The 16480-nt window shown below is 38.2% G+C and overlaps 1 protein-coding gene across 3 annotated transcripts in view; it reads right to left on the bottom strand.

Moving 5' to 3' along the window:
* LOC149819353 (FAD/NAD(P)-binding oxidoreductase family protein) overlaps positions 1-16480 on the bottom strand; it is a 43365-nt gene that overhangs the window by 24551 nt on the left and 2334 nt on the right. The gene's annotated exons all lie outside the window — the stretch shown is intronic.

The following is a 16480-nucleotide window of genomic DNA, read 5'->3' on the forward strand; positions in this document are numbered from 1 at the left end:
AATCATTAGTCGACTGCTGCTAAAATTTCCAGAAAACAGACATTTTGTCCAGTCGACTGATAAAACCTTTGGTCGACTAATTTGACAAAAATGACTTTTTAGAAAATATGGCGCGAAAGGATTAGTCGACTGGTGAGTCTATTGGTCGACTAATAAACACAAAAATTTAAGAAAAGAGTTTTCTAAAAAGATTTTCATGAAGGGTTCTTTTAGAAAAGTTTTTTTAAAGACTTTTTAAGTAAAATGCAACCTAAATATGCACTATAAGTAAGGCTCTTACAAGAATCTAAGACTTTTAATGAATTTAACATTTGCACACTAGTCTTCAAAGATTCTTCATCGAATTCTTCAATTTCCTCATTGCCTTAGCTGAAATGCAGTTGATTCACTTGCTTATCATCAAAGCCTTGTACTTAAAGTATCATGTACGGCTTCAGTGGCGTAACAATCTCCCCCTTTTTTATGATGACAAACTAATCAAAGATGGAGCATTTAGATGCATAGATGAAGATTTTACTCCCCCTATCAATATGCTGCAAAACATTAAAAGTTAGCATATGCAAAGCACATATATCAAATATTGATTGGTTTGCATTTCCATCATTACTTCATGCATTTTTAAAATTTTTCCATAAATGCAATTTTCAATGTTTTCTTATAATGTAATTTCCATGTCATAATGCAATATCAATTTCTATCTTTTTCTCTTAATTTCTCATTTCTCATGCAAGGTCTATCTTTTGCGCCTGCAATTTCCATGCATGTGTCTAATTCTATCTTTTTCTCTTAATTTCGCATTTCTCATGACAAGTCTATCTTTTTCTTTATTTCTTATGCAAAATTTTATCTTTTTCTCTCCCTTTGTCATAATAAAAAAGAGTAAGGGCAGAAAGAGCATAAGCAAAATGTAAATACAAGTTTAAAATATTACAACCCATAAAGTATCAAAGTTTAGTAAAGACAGAAAACAAAGATCAGAAAAGAGAGTTGAGCAAGTCCTTGATTGCAGTAATATCTTTCTAAATCGAATAAAGTTGTTGAGTCACATCTTCACGAAAAGTGTGTTGATGCAGCTCCAAAGCTTCCAGTCGCTGCAAAACTTCATCATTGTCTTGACTAGTAAAAAATTTCTTTCGTTTTGCTTGAGATGAAGGTGTCGCAGAATATGGTGAGGGTTCAGAAATTGATGGTTCAGTGGGATCAGATGGTTCAGTTTGATCAACATTTAAAGGAGGCAGATATTTGATTTTCATTAGTTATGGAACTTTGAAATGTCTGAAAATACGAGTTAGAAGACAACCATAAGGAAGAAATGGTTTTTGTTTCCACAAATTAGTAAAATACACGTTGGCCCAATTTACAGAAATATTTCCAAATAAGACATAAAGAGCCGTAAAGTAACATACGTAAAGAGTAACATATTCTTTGTTTAGTGAAGTTGCATATTCAATGGCATATTTTATGATTCACACTTTACGCTGACATTTGATAGTACACAGTGTGATTTACTAACTAAATGTAGGCCAACCATGGAAATAAGCAACAAGTAATAAACTCGTATAAGAATAATAACGGACTGCTACTCATAGTAGTAACATTGATAATATATCTAGCAATAGCTCCATCTGGAGACTAAACACAACTTCATCTAATTAAAAATTAAAATAAAATAAAAGAATGCAAAAGATAGAAAAAACATTACAAAAAATACAAGAGAATAAGTAAGATAATGCATCCATAAAGAAAAGACATTATAAAGGACGCAAAAGAGTGAGATTTACAAGAAATATGCTAATCAGATGACTAACCAAATGGAAATGTAACATATGCCTCAAGCAGAAATCATCAAACATGATGCATACGCCTTAGAAGCGAAGCGCGCCTCAACGCGAGGCGTGCGCTTCACCCATGTGAAGCGTGCGCTTCGAGCCTGCAAACGCCTCCCTACAGCGCCTCGGTTCCTTGAGCTTGCGCTTCGCCTCTGAGGCGTACGCTTCAGCTACTGAGGCGTTCGCCTCTAACAACACGGGTTTGTTCTGTCATTGCATATATTTTTTGTTTTTTTGTTTTTTTATTTTCATGTAAGGGCATATTGGACTTTGTCCAATATAGCTGCGGGGATCTCCCCAATGGCTATAATTATAGTCGTTGGGAGCATCCCAATGGCTACAATGGAGTCCAATATGCCTATTTAAAGGGGGTTAAATCCTTTCTCTTGTTATGCTTTCTCGAGCATTGTTCAAGTGAATAAAGATTTATTATTTTTATGTTTTGTGCTGAAAGTGCAGTAGGATCGAGGCAACGAGCACTAGAGGGGGGGTGAATAGTGCTTTTAAAAATTGTCTGCGGAATATTGACGGATTTTGCAATTTGCAAAGCAATCACACAAAGAACACAATAATTTATCCTGGTTCAGCCTTTCCCGACCTACATCCAGTCCCCAAGCAAAACCAGCTTGAGATTTCCACTATCAACCTTGTGTAACTACAAGATCATACAGACCAAATCCGGTCCCACTTTCAGTAACACACCTACTGAAAGCAAACAACTCCTTTAAACCAAAGAGTCCTTCCTTTACAGAAAATTGAAATAAGTAACAACTTATAATACAACTCTAAGCCCTTCTTATGAATGCAAATGAGATGCAATTGGCTTTTGAGGTTGTTGAAATACTCTACTCACGAATTCACTATCTTTCAAAGGAATTTGAGTGAAAAACTGTAGTGAAAAATATCACGTGAGTGAGAAAATGAATATGAGTGAAAAGCAAAGAGTAATTGATTCAAATTGATTGAATTACAGTGCTTTTGAGTGTGGAATGCACTCATATTTATAGTTGAAAGATTTCATACGTTGAGGGTATGAAAGGGTGTCAAAACAGTCCATTTTGAACGATCAAAACGTTTGAAAAATGAAAAAGCACGCATTTTTAAAGTTTCAGGAAAAACGGCAAAATTAGTCGACTGGAACAGTAGTTAGTCGACTGATAGTTAGTTATTAGTAGACTGACAGTTATCGTCGATCGACTGATCTGTTTATCGAGCCGTTTGAAAATCTGAAGATTTGAAACTTAGTCGACTAGAGAAAAGTTAGTCGACTGATAATATCATTAGTAGACTGAAAAACCTTTCAGTCGACTGCTGCTAAAATCTTCTGAAAAACATACATTTTGTCCGGTCGACTGATAAAAGCATTAGTCGACTACTGCTAAAATTCCAGAAAACAGACATTTTGTCCGGTCGACTGATAAAACCTTCGGTCGACTAATTTGACAAAAATGACTTTTTAGAAAATATGACGCGAAAGGATTAGTCGACTAATAAACACAAAAATTTAAGAAAAGAGTTTTCTAAAAAGATTTTCATGAAGGGTTCTTTTAGAAAAGTTTTTCTAAAGACTTTTTAAGTAAAATGCAACCTAAATATGCACTCTAAGTAAGGCTCTTACAAGAATCTACGACTTTTAATGAATTTAACATTTGCACACTAGTCTTCAAAGATTCCTCATCGAATTCTTCAATTTCTTCGTTGCCTTAGCTGAAATGCAGTTGATTCACTTGCTCATCATCAAAACCTTGTACTTGAAGTATCATGTACGGCTTCAGTGGCGTAACAATGTGCTTGTCCATAGTGGCTATTGTTTGCACTTTCGTGCTTTTGTAATTGTTTCTACCTAGTTCTTGTATTCTGCCTTGGTGGACTAGTGCATGTGCACACTTTGTTGTGTTCTTGTATGCCCTCACTGGGTACTCTCTTGTACTTCGGCTTGTTTGATTACATGGTATGAGAGCCATAGGCTCTTGGGATCGTGGAACTTCTCCAAAGATCGTGATTGCGGCAAAGAAGGGATCTTCTTCAAATTCTTGTTTTTTCTTTCAAGATGGGCAAAAAAGAATACATGACAATGATCGCATCCAACTATCTAATGTTGGTCACCGCTGTGGAGAGTCACTTTAAGGAAAAAAATGTGGGGGTATGTTAATGGTACTACATGTGAACCACAACTCATACCAAAAAAAATGGAGATCAAGTTAAAGCTTTTGATGATGATGAAAGAGAAAAAATGCTCAAGGAATACTATGTCAAGGTTGAAGACTGGGAAGCCGAGAATGCCTACATTTTTTTTGTTCCTAAATAGTATGAAACTCAAGATTGCCTCGATCATAGTGAAGTTTAAGAAGGCATGTGATGCATGGATTTTTTTAAAGAATATGTTCGTGCAAAAAGACTTGGCACGACAATATTTTCTTCAAGAGAAGATCCAGACTACAAAACAAGGTGATAAGAGTGATAGATTATTATGGAACTCTTTCACCTCTTTGGGTCAGATCATCTGCCTACGTCCACCATCACGGTACACTGTCCAAGGTCCGCTAGCAAGGCAGCGTCATCGACTACCAGGCAGACTTCGAGAGGTTGAGTAACCTCGTTACCAGTTGGTCCCAAAAATCATTGATTGGAACATTTATTGTGGGTCTCAAGCCAGACCTGTAGATCGAAGTTCAAGCCGCGAGACTCATCTCCTTGATGCAGAGTTTCAAATTGGCATATGTGGTCGAGAAAAAACCCTCTAGGATGAGCTCACGCTAAACCCGTACCAATGGGATGTCCAGCCAGATGTTCACGCCCCAAGTGAACTCGTCCCCTAGCAAAGGACTGTGTCCCGACCCACACGGGAGTCCGTCCCTCAGAGGCCAGCCGATCAGGCCATGGATCACCATCCACAACCAGGGCGTACGTCGAAAGCGCACCCTAAGGTTTAGGGAAAGTGGCTCTCACATGAGCACATGAAGGAATGTCGCAAGAAGGGTCTCTGCTATCACTACGACAAGGTATGGGTATGGGACCATAAGTGTAAGGTCTTGAATCTATACTTGTGCTATAATGAGGCCGAGGATGGCGAGACCATCGATGACGAGTTGTCTAATCCAGGTGATGATGTTCTAGAGGATGTTCCGAAGATTTCATACCACGCATTAGCTGGTGTGGAGGTACCGCAGACGATGAGAGTATCGAGTAGAATCAGTCGGTTATTCATCTCAATGTTGATAGACACTGGTTTAACGCACAAGTTCGTGTGTGCGCAAACGACAAAGAGGGCCAAGTGTACAACTTTCCCTCACCAGCCCTTCGAGGTGGTGGTTGGGAATGGCAACAAACTCAGATGCACTGCCCTTTGCCATGGTGTCCAGATGGAGATCCAAGGAACAATCCTGACCACAGACATGTACGTACTGATGATCAAGGGTGCAAATGTAGCGTTAGGGATGCAGTGGCTTCAGTCCTTGAGTTTTGTATGGTGGAACTTCAATGACATGATTATAGAGTTCGACTATGAAGGCCATCACGTGTCGATCTAAGCCCTTCCATGGAGACCTGCTTCTCTGGCTGAGTCTAAACCATGGTTGTCAGTCGAGGAAGCAAGAGCGGAAAGCGATACGGAAAGCGGAAGCGGGAAGCGAGGACTTTCAAAATTTTAGAAAGCGGAAAGTGTGGGATGACTTAGTAGTGAATCAAGAAGTGTCTCGGAAGCGAACCGGAAGCGACCTAGGAAGCGAGGGAGAAGCAAAAAAGAGAAAAAAATAAAAATACAAAAAAAAAATGAAAAAAAATGGGGGAAGCGAGGGGGAAGCGCGCTTCCCATAAAAGGGAAATGTGCTCCCCATAAAAGGGAAGTGTGCTTCCCAAAAAAAAAGTGTGCCTCCCAGTGCGTTTCGGAAGCGCGACGTTTCACGCTTCCAAAACACGCTTCGGGGAAGCGCACTTCCCCACTTACCTAGGCGTTTTCGATAACTCTGGTCTAAATAGCTCGCCATGGTGATTTGAAAGGGTGTATCACAGATATTCGTGATGATGGCAGTGGATGGGGTGCTCACGACCCTAGCAGATATGTGAAGCGATTTGGAAGCGTTGCTCCAAGAGTTTGGCACACTATTCGATGAGCCAAAGGGCCTTCCCCCATCTCGATCTCATGACCATGTGATCCCGACTGAGCCAAAGGCCAAGCCGGCTAATATTCGGCCCTACAAATATGCACACGCTCAGAAATTAGAGATTGAGCTCTCGGACGGGATCTTCAGAGCTAGCAAGAGTCTGTATTCTTCTCCGGTTTTGTTGAAGTACCGATCTTGGTGGTTCTTTATTGATTATCAAGTCCTTAATTAGATTACGATGAAAGACAAGTATCTGATCCCAGTGATCAATGAGTTGTTGGATGAACTGCTTGGGGTGCACTATTTTTCGAAGATGGATCTTAGATCCGACTACTACCAAATCTGAATGACCCCAGACGTTGTCCAGAAGACCGCGTTTCGGACTTATGACGACAACTACAAGATTTTGGTGATGTCGTTTGGTCTCACCAATGTTCCAGCAACTTTCTAGGGTCTGATGAATTACGTATTTCAACACTACCCTTGGTAGTTCATACTGGTCTTCTTCGACAACATTCTGAGTTATAACCCCTCTTGGGAAGACCATATGTGCCACCTGCGGATTGCCCTAGAGACTCTCGCGGAGTATTGGTTGTATGCCAAACGAGCCAAATGCAGTTTTGGCCAGTCTTGTGTCCATTACTTGGGGCACGTTATATCAAGCCAAGGCGTGGAGGTGGACCTCGATAAGATCGAGGCAATAAAGAGTTGGCCAGTGCCCCACGCTCAAGGGACTACGGGGATTCCTTGGCCTTACCAGGTACTACCGGAAGTTCGTACAGAGGTATGATCAGATCAACCACCCCTTGTCCGCTCAAATCACGCAAGGGACTGCGGGGATTCCTTGGCCTTACCGGGTACTACCAAAAGTTCATACAGGAGTATTCAAATTTATTCTAGAACTGTTGAAAATCTTCCATGTGCACTTGATAGGTATTCTCAAAACTAAAATCTTGAAGAAATTAGTGTTAGAAAATGCAGTAGAACTTGTAAACCCCGTGACAGGTTTGTGTCCTATGAGTTTTTTTCACCTAGATATAGAGCTTGTCTTATGTCTATCCGCTCATTTTATGAACCTTCAACCTACAATGAGGCTAAAGATATTCTCAAATGGGTTGATGCCATGAATCTAGAACTAAGAGCCCTTGAAAAGGCCAAGACTTGAGAAATTCAATTGTTACCTATAGGAAAAAAGACCATAGAATGTAGGTGCGTTTATAAAGTCAAGACCAAAGGGAATGGGATGGATCCTTAGAAAAATATAAAGCTAGGTTAGTGGCCAAAGGTTATTCCCAAGAATATGGTATTTATTATAAAGAGACCTTTGCTCTCGTAACTCGTATGACCAGTGACACTCATTGCCTTAGCATCCATTAGAAAGTGGCATATTTTCCAACTTAATGTCAAAAATGTTTTTTTAAATGGTGACCCAGTGTTGTAAAAAGTGTTGAGGCGTAGCGAGGTGCTCCACCAAAAACCAAGGTGAGGCGTAAAGCATAAGCCTCAAAATATTTTTTTGAAAACTTTAAAAAAATTATAAAAAAATATCTAAAAATACAAATAAATAAAGAAATGTTTTATTGATTAAATAACAACCAATAAGAAATAGAAAATCTCAAATAAGTACTAAAAAATATGAGATTAACATATAAAAGTAACTAAAAACTGATTATACAACTGGAAAATATATGAGATTAACCAAAAAAAAAGTTAAAATATACTAAGAAACTGATTACATAACTGAAATAACTGAAAAATATATGAGATTAACCTACAAAAGTTAAAATATATGAGATTATTCTAAAAAATATGAGATTAAAGAGTTACCAGTCGAGGAAGCGGGAGCGGGGAAGCGATACGGGAAGCGGAAGCGGGAAGCGAGGCACTTTCAAAATTTTAGGAAGCGGGAAGCGTGAAACTACTTATACCATGTAATAAACCCAAATATTAAAACAGAAAATTTTTTGAACTTCAAAGTACCACACAAATATTAAAACAGAAAACTTTTTGAACTTCAAAGTACCACTGCATGAGGACTCAGATCCCTACCAGTCATACAACTATACCATTAGATTTTGTGCAGCTTCCATATGAAATAAGAAAGATGACCAAATAAACTCAGTTAAAACACAAAATGTGAAATGCTTCTCAACCAATATACTGTTCTTTTCTTTCATGGGACTCACATAAGAATATAAATCACCATCGTATTGATAACACAAAAGATAAAGATCACCATGTTATTGCAACAGGAAAATGAAACAAATAGTCTCTAACAATCCCCTATTCCCTAAATGTACCTTCTAGAGAGAATGAAGGGATCAAAAATGCAACACAAACCTCTACTCACGAGTTGAACCTCACACAGGTCAGACACCAACCCTATATCACTTGAAAACTCTTCATCAACGCGAAATACGGGCCCACCATTTGGGGGAAACAATTTGGATGGGTCGAAATAGGTCTAAAGTCTAAACTCATTGACTGACCTTATTTCCCCACCTTAACGCCCTCTGAGTAGCCACACAAATCTCAGATTTTCAGAAAGTGCACCAAAATAAAATTAAGTTAGACAATGATGTCCCAAACCCTAGGTAGAGAATCGGATCTCCAAGGACCAAAACTTTCAGAAAATAAAACTGATAAGCTTTCCGTTTTCAGAAGATCAAGGTTACGGTTACAAGGCAACGGTAAGCTATAAGCAACCCAATAAATAATGATAAACATAGATAAAATAAATTGTTTCCAACAGCATGCACATGAATAAGCAATTCTGCAGAACTGACAAAGAGTGTAAAACATATTCTCATTTCGTCATGTTATTCATAACCTAAATGTCATATTGTATGACTGAAGAAGGATTGCTTGTTCCCTGGAAACGAAAGGGAGAACAGAGATGGAGGGAAGAGATGGAAAGAGAGAAGTCGTGGGAGATACAGAGAGAAGAGATGGAGGGAAGAGATGGAAAGAGAGAGGTCGTGGGAGATACAGAGAGAAGAGATGGAGAGAGGAGAGTACGTACCTGAATGGATTCATCGCCGTGGAGGTCGCCGGATGTCAGTGAAGGTCGCCGGATTCTGGGTTCCGCCGATCGGTTGCCAGAGAGACGAGAGAAGAAGGGAGGAGACTCGGATTGAGCTGCGTGAAAAAACCCTAAAGCCCTTTCGGGTTTTGTTTTCACGGGTTTTTCAAAATCTCTTTTTTGCCCTTTTTAAAAAACTCGTTCTTTTAATTTTTTTTGGAAAAAAAGTTTAAAAAAAAGACAAATATGTAAATTCGCCCCTTCGTACTCCTTTAATGGGGGTGCGCGTACCCCTTTAATGGGGTATGTGCACCCCATTAAAGGGGTATGCGCACCCCATTAAAGGGGTACACGCTTCCCATTTAAAATGTGCGCTTCCCCACGCGTTTCGGAAGTGCAACGTTTCGCGCTTTCGAAGTGCGACGTTTCGCGCTTTCAAAGCGCGACGTTTCGCGCTTTCGAAGCGCGTATCGGGGAAGCGCGCTTCTCCTTCTATAGGGGCGCTTCCGGTAACTCTTAACATATAAAAGTAACTAAAAATGATTACATAACTGGAAAATATATGAGATTAACCAACAAAAGATAAAATATACTAAGAAACTGATTACATAACTGAAAAATATATGAAATTAACCAACAAAAGTTAAAATATATGAGATTATTCTAAAAAATATGAGATTAACATATAAAAGTAACTAAAAAACTGATTACATAACTGGAAAATATATGAGATTATTCTAAAAAATATGAGATTAACATATAAAAGTAACTAAAAACTGATTACATAACTGGAAAATATATGAAATTAACCAACAAAAGTCAAAATATAATAAGAAACTGATTACATAACTGCAATAACTGAAAAATATATGAGATTAACCTACAAAAGTTAAAATATATGAGATTATTCTAAAACATATGAGATTAACATATAAAAGTAACTAAAAACTGATTACATAACTGGAAAATATATGAGATTAACCAACAAAAGTTAAAATATATTAAGAAACTAATTACATGACTGAAATAACTGAAAAATATATGAGATTAACCAACAAAAGTTAAAATATAGTAATATACTAAGAAACTGATTACATAACTGAAATAACTGAAAATATATGAGATTAACCTACAAAAATCTTGTTGATTATGTCTCAGAAATCTTGTTGTAAAAAAAAATGTTCTCTGAGGCACAAAGGGCCGTGCCTCAAGTCAATACTCATTTTTTATAACACTGTGGTGACCTAAATGGCCCAAAGGGAATTCGTGTAGTGGGGTGAGGCCTTGGTTGCTAGACGGGCAATCAATATTCAATTCCCATAGAAGTTGCCCCTCTGCACAAGCCAACATGTGGCATAGGCCCCAGGGGCAAGGATCCTAGCCTTGGAGTTTTATGTTGCCGTCACGACAACCGTAGGTATGGCAGGTTGAGTCAACGTGACCAAGACTTCGTGTCAGGTGCAGTTTCTTTGGGTTATAAATAAATAAAAAATGGTGACCTAAATGATGAAGTGTACATGGATCCTCCTCCTGACCTTAAGATCGAGCGAAGAAAAGTTCTTTGTTTAAGAAAAGCTTTATATAGGCTTAAAAAAGTCATCAAAGCTTGTTGTGATAGGTTCAACAATGTTATGTTAAACTTGGGTTATAGATCATGATATACTGACACTGCTCTTTTTGTTAATGATACGATACCGACATTGTTATTCTTTTGTTATACATAGATAGTATGATTATTACAGGGAGTGACAAAAAAGATGGTTGATGAAATTAAAACTATTCTCAAAAATCATTTTGATATGTTTGACCTTGGTTTTTTAAAATATTTTCTAGGTATCGAAGTGGCTTATTCACCTATAGGATATATCTTATCCCAAATGAAGTTGGTTGTAGGTATTTGTCAAATCTAGAATTTTTTATGATAAGAAGGTTGACATGCCGAAGGTCGTCAATGCAAAATTAATATTGAAAGATAGAACTCTTGAAGATCCAACTCCATACTGGCAACTGATTGAATCTTTGACCTACTTATCTGTTACAAGACCAAACATTGATCATGTTGTGCATTCAACCAGTCAGTTTTAACATGTAACAACTACGGTGCATATGAGTATCGTATTAAGAATTGTTAGATATATCAAAAATTTTATATCCAAAGGGTTATTGTTATCCTTCTCTGCTTCTTTATATTTAATTGCTTATATTAATGCATATTGAAGAGGTAATCCTAATAATAGAGTCTCAACTACTGTTTTTGTGTCTTTTTAAGAAACACACTTTATCTTGGAGGTGTAAGAAATAACATAATGTATTTTTATCATCAACTGAAGCTAAATAACGAGTCATGGCAATAACTATGAAAATTATCTAGCTGAGGAGTCTTCTCAAAAATATGAGTTTAATCATCTCTAGTCCTTCGAAGACGTGTTACGACAATAAAAGTGTTATCTACGTTACAAGCAACCGCACCTTCCACGAACAAACCAAGCATATAGAGATGAACTACCACAATGTCAGAGAAGAACACTCGAGAGAAACGATTGAGTTGCCCTATGTGACTTCAGAATGTCTGCTAACGAACTTTTTCACTAAGATCTTGCCTTTACCATGTTTTGTATCTCTTCTCGGCAAACTTTCGATGATCACACCGTAAGTTTGAGAGGAAGTGTTAAATTATAGTGTTGTACATATATATCAGTATATATATGTATATATAATTTATATATATGACTTTTTCTCATTGTAATAGGTTTGTCCATTTAGGGGCATTTTTTGTTTTTTTACATGATTGTAATTAGTATTGCCCATTATGGGCAATTTTGTCATTATATATTTTTTGTTTCTTGTCTTTTTTATTTTCATGTAAGGGCATATTGGATTTTGTTCAATATAGCTGTTGGGATCTCCCCAACGGCTATAATTATAGTTGTTGGGAGCATTCCAACGGCTACATTGGAGTCCAATGTGCCTAATTAAAGGGAGTTAAACCCCTTCTCTTGTTTTGCTTTCTTGAGCATTGTTCAAGTGAATAAAGATTTATTATTTTTATGTTTTGTGCTTGCCCATAGTGGCTATTGTTTGCACTTTTGTGCTTTTGTAATTGTTTTTACTTAGTTCTTTGTATTGTCCCTTGGTGGACTAGTGCATGTGCACACTTTATTGTGTTCTTGTATGCCCTTAGTGGGTCCTCTCTTGTACTTCCGCTTGTTTCATTAGAGTTAGTAATGTTAGAGCAAGGCCCTTCCTGTGAGGAAAAAACACATACATTACACTTAGCTTGAGGATGAAAAATACCCCTGAGAACCATGCAAAATGACAACTATGTACAGTTAGGTACAAATTTGCAACAATACTCCTATACAGTGTGTGTATATTAGTATGATTCTCAACATTTTGATATTCCACTTACACCTCCTTCACGTTCTGAAAATTGTGCAAAATCATACTGTAAGGATTTTCAATGTTTGGAAAGGTTCATAGGATTCTAGTGGCTTCAGTAAAACTAATAGACTTTTTCTCTTTGTGGAGCCTCTCAAACTACATATCACATTTATTGGTGAAGCTCATCATCAAGCATTTTGTCAATAGGATACCTGCCACTATGGAGCAACGATCTCATTGATTTAGTGAAAAAGTAATTTGGTCTTAGGGTTGTCTCCAATATAATGTAGATATATAGATAATGTAGTTGATGTCCGTAGGAAGGGTGATAGGATTTTACTTATTAAATCAGTATTAAGTACGGATATTATTAATATTATTAGTGTTTATGCACCTCAAGTAGGTTTAGATGATTCCATTAAGCGTCAATTTTGGGAAGATTTAGATGGAGTAGTACAAGGGATATCTTATGGAGAAGGCATTAGTAGGGATGGATTTGAGAGTATCCATGGAGGCTATGGTATAGGAGAAAGGATTTTAGATTTTGGTTTGTCCTTTTAGGAAGAGGGAGTCTCACCTAGTAACATTTAAAAGTCAGATAGATTTTTTCCTACTTAGAAAGAGAGATAGGGGTTGTTGCATCGATTGTAAGGTTATACCGGGAGAAAGTGTAGCTACATAACATAGAGTCTTAATTTTAGATCTTAGAATTAAAAAATGCCGCAAAAGGGATAGACATAGGATAGATCCTAGAATTAAATGGTGGGCACTGAAAGGAGCTAAACAAGGAATGTTTGTAGAGCAAGTAGTTAAGGAAGCTGATTGGTCTCTCGAGGAGGATTCAGAATCAATGTGGAATAAGATAGCGGGTGGTATGAGAAATGTGGCTAAGGAGGTATTGGGTGAGTTTAAAGGCGATGCACCGCTAGGTAAGGATACATCATGGTGGAACGAGGATGTCAAATTAGCTATTAAGGTTAAAAGAGAGTGTTATAGAAATCTAAGTAAGAGTCGTGATAATGAGAATTTGGAGAAGTATATGATAGCAAAGAAAGAAGCTAAAAAAGTAGTTCGAAACGCGAGAGCTAAGGTATATAAGGAGGTTTATGACAAGTTGGATACCAAAGAAGGCGAGAAGGATATTTATAGGCTTGCAAAGATGAGAGATAGGAAATCGAGGGATTTGGGAATGGTTAGATGTATCAAAGATGAAACACAAAGGGTTTTAGTCAAAGATGAGGAGATTAAGGAGAGATGGAAAGATTATTTTGATAAGCTATTTAATGATAGTCATGCTCAAGATCTTGGAGACTTCTTCATTCCTTTTCATGAGATAAATCGTGACTTCATGCGCAAGATTCAAAAGCAAGAAATTGCAGAGGCTTTGAAGAAAATGAAATCAAGAAGGGCAGTTGGCTCAGATGGTATACCTATCGAGGCTTGGAAATGCTTGGGAGAGAAAGGTTTAGAATGGTTGACAAATCTTTTTAACTTGATTTGGCGAACAAATAAAATGCCTAATGAGTGAAGGAAGAGTACTTTGGTGCCTTTATATAAGAATAAGGGTGATATACAAGATTGCACAAATTATCGTGGTATAAAACTCATGAGTCATACTATGAAACTTTGGGAGAGGGTGATTGAGTCTAGGTTGAGTAAGGTTGTCATGATATCGGAGAATCAATTTGGTTTTATGCCTGGAAGATCAACTATGGAAGCTATATATCTTCTTAGACAACTTATTGAAAGATATAGAGAGAGGAACAAAGATTTGCATATGGTTTTTATTGATTTGGAGAAGGCATACGATAGAGTACCTAGGGATGTTCTCTGGTGGACAATGATGAAGAAAGGTGTTTCTCTTAAGTACATTAATATAATTAAAGATATGTACGAAGGAGTAGTAACCAATGTCCGCACTTGTGGAGGGGTGACAACCAATTTTCCTATAACGGTTGGGTTACATCAAGGATCTGCATTAAGCCCTTTCCTATTTGTTATAGTGATGGATGAGCTTACAAGATCAATTCAAGAAAATGTGTTGTGGTGTATGTTGTTTGTTGATGATATTGTTTTGATTGATGAGTCTAGAGTTGGGGTTAATGCTAAGCTATGTCACAGGGATTCGGCTAGCAGGGTGCCGCACCCGCGTCGACGCGACTCGACGCGGGTGCGAGTGCGGGTGCGGCACCGGGTGCGGTCAACCCGATCCTGGGTGCGTTGACCGCACCCAGGATCATTTAGGTCCATTTTATTTTTTGGATTTTTTTTAAAAAAACTTTGCCCAAATGGGCTGCGATTTTTTTTTTTTTTAAATATGCTGACAGCAGCTGTCAGCTGCTGACAACAGCTGTCTGTCAGCTGCAGCAGCTGTTGTCTGTCAGCTGCAGCAGCTGCTGTCTGTCAGCTGCTGACAGCAGCTGTTCTGTCAGTAGCCGCTGTGAAATTTGAAAAAAACCCGCCGACCCCCTTTATATATATATATATATATATTACATTTTTGCCCCTGCAGCACCCCCGCACCCGGGTTTTTTGGAAGTGCCGAATCCCCGCGACCGCACCCGCACCCGCACCCGCACCCATGTGACGTAGATGCTAAGTTAGAATTATGGAGACAGACATTGGAAGCAAGAGGTTTTAAGTTGAGTAAGAGTAAGACAGAATATATGGAATGTCGGTTTAGTAAGCAACGAAGTAGTGATGGGAGTGTAGTGAAGCTTGGTGAGCAAGAAATATTGGTGGATGACTATTTCAAATATTTGGGATCTATCATACAAAAGAATGGAGAAATTGATGGAGATGTAAATCATAGAATAAAAGTTGGGTGGATGAAATGGAAAAGTGCAACTGGAGTGTTGTGCGATCGTAGAATGCCATTGCAGTTGAAGAGAAAGTTTTATAGGACGACAATTAGGCCTGCTTTACTATATGGTACGGAATGTTGGGCTGCCAAGAGACATCATATTCAAAAAATGAGTGTAGCTGAGATGCGTATGCTTAGATGGATGTGTGGAAATACAATAAAAGATAAGATTCGAAACAAGGAGATACGTAAGAAGGTAGGCGCTGCATCCATTGAAAATAAGATGAGAGACAATCGTTTACGGTGGTTTTGACATATCCGGCGAAGGCCTAACGATGCTCCAGTTAGAAGGATGGAGAAATGGGAAAATATATTAGTTAAAAGAGGTCGGGGTAGGCCTAAAAAGACTTGGATGGAGATGATAGGAAAGGATATGAATGCTTTGAACATCACCGAGGACATGGCATTGGATAGAAATGATTGAAGGAGAAGGATTCATGTGGAAGACCCAGAATGATTTTCTTTTTTGGTTCATATCGCCGACCCCAATTGTTTTGGGATGAAGGCGTAGTTGTTGTTGTTGTTGTTGTTGGTTGTCTCCAAGAGCAAGGCAAACTGAAGCTAAACTTCAGTAAAGGAGATGCATTTTATCTAGCAAATTCCCTCCCTGTAAAGGTGCTCAATTGATTATCTATTCAAGAGTGACGTTACTATATGGAGTTTTGTCCTTTGCATGGCAAGAGGATATGAGATTATGAGTTTCTTTTGTTATGATTGCTTATAGGGCATGGGCTACAAGGAGGAAGTTTTTGGTGATTCTGAGCTAGTAGTTCTTTTCATCCAATTTGTTTACATAGCTGGAGAGTATGCTCCCATTTGCAGTGATTTGTAGCCCCTAGTGAACGTAGTTCATAAAATGTTGAAGCAGAGTTACCGGAAGCGCCATAGGGAGTGGGGAAGCGCGCTTCCCCGAAACGCATTTCGAAAGTGCTTCCGAAACAAAAAAAAAAAGGGAAGTGTGCCTCCCCCTTTTTCATTTTTTTTTGTATTTTTATTTTAATTTTTATTTTTTTCTCTTTTTCGCTTCCCCCTCGCTTCTTAGGTCGCTTCCGGTTCGCTTTTTAGGTCACTTCCGAGACGATTTCTGATTCGCTTCTAAGTCGTCCCATGCTTCTCGCTTCCTAAAATTTTGAAAGTGCCTCGCTTCCCGCTTCCTTGACTGGCAACTCTTTGTTGAAGGCACCATCAAGATTTTACCATTGTCAAAGAAGCAAAGTACGGATTATCGTGGATTTTGGAGTGTGAGATTATATTCTGGACTGCTACTGAAACTTGATCATTG

The sequence above is a fragment of the Nuphar pumila genome, chromosome 13, assembly GCF_984573655.1.
Source record: "Nuphar pumila chromosome 13, dmNupPumi1.hap1.1, whole genome shotgun sequence".
NCBI classification, from domain to species: domain Eukaryota; kingdom Viridiplantae; phylum Streptophyta; class Magnoliopsida; order Nymphaeales; family Nymphaeaceae; genus Nuphar; species Nuphar pumila.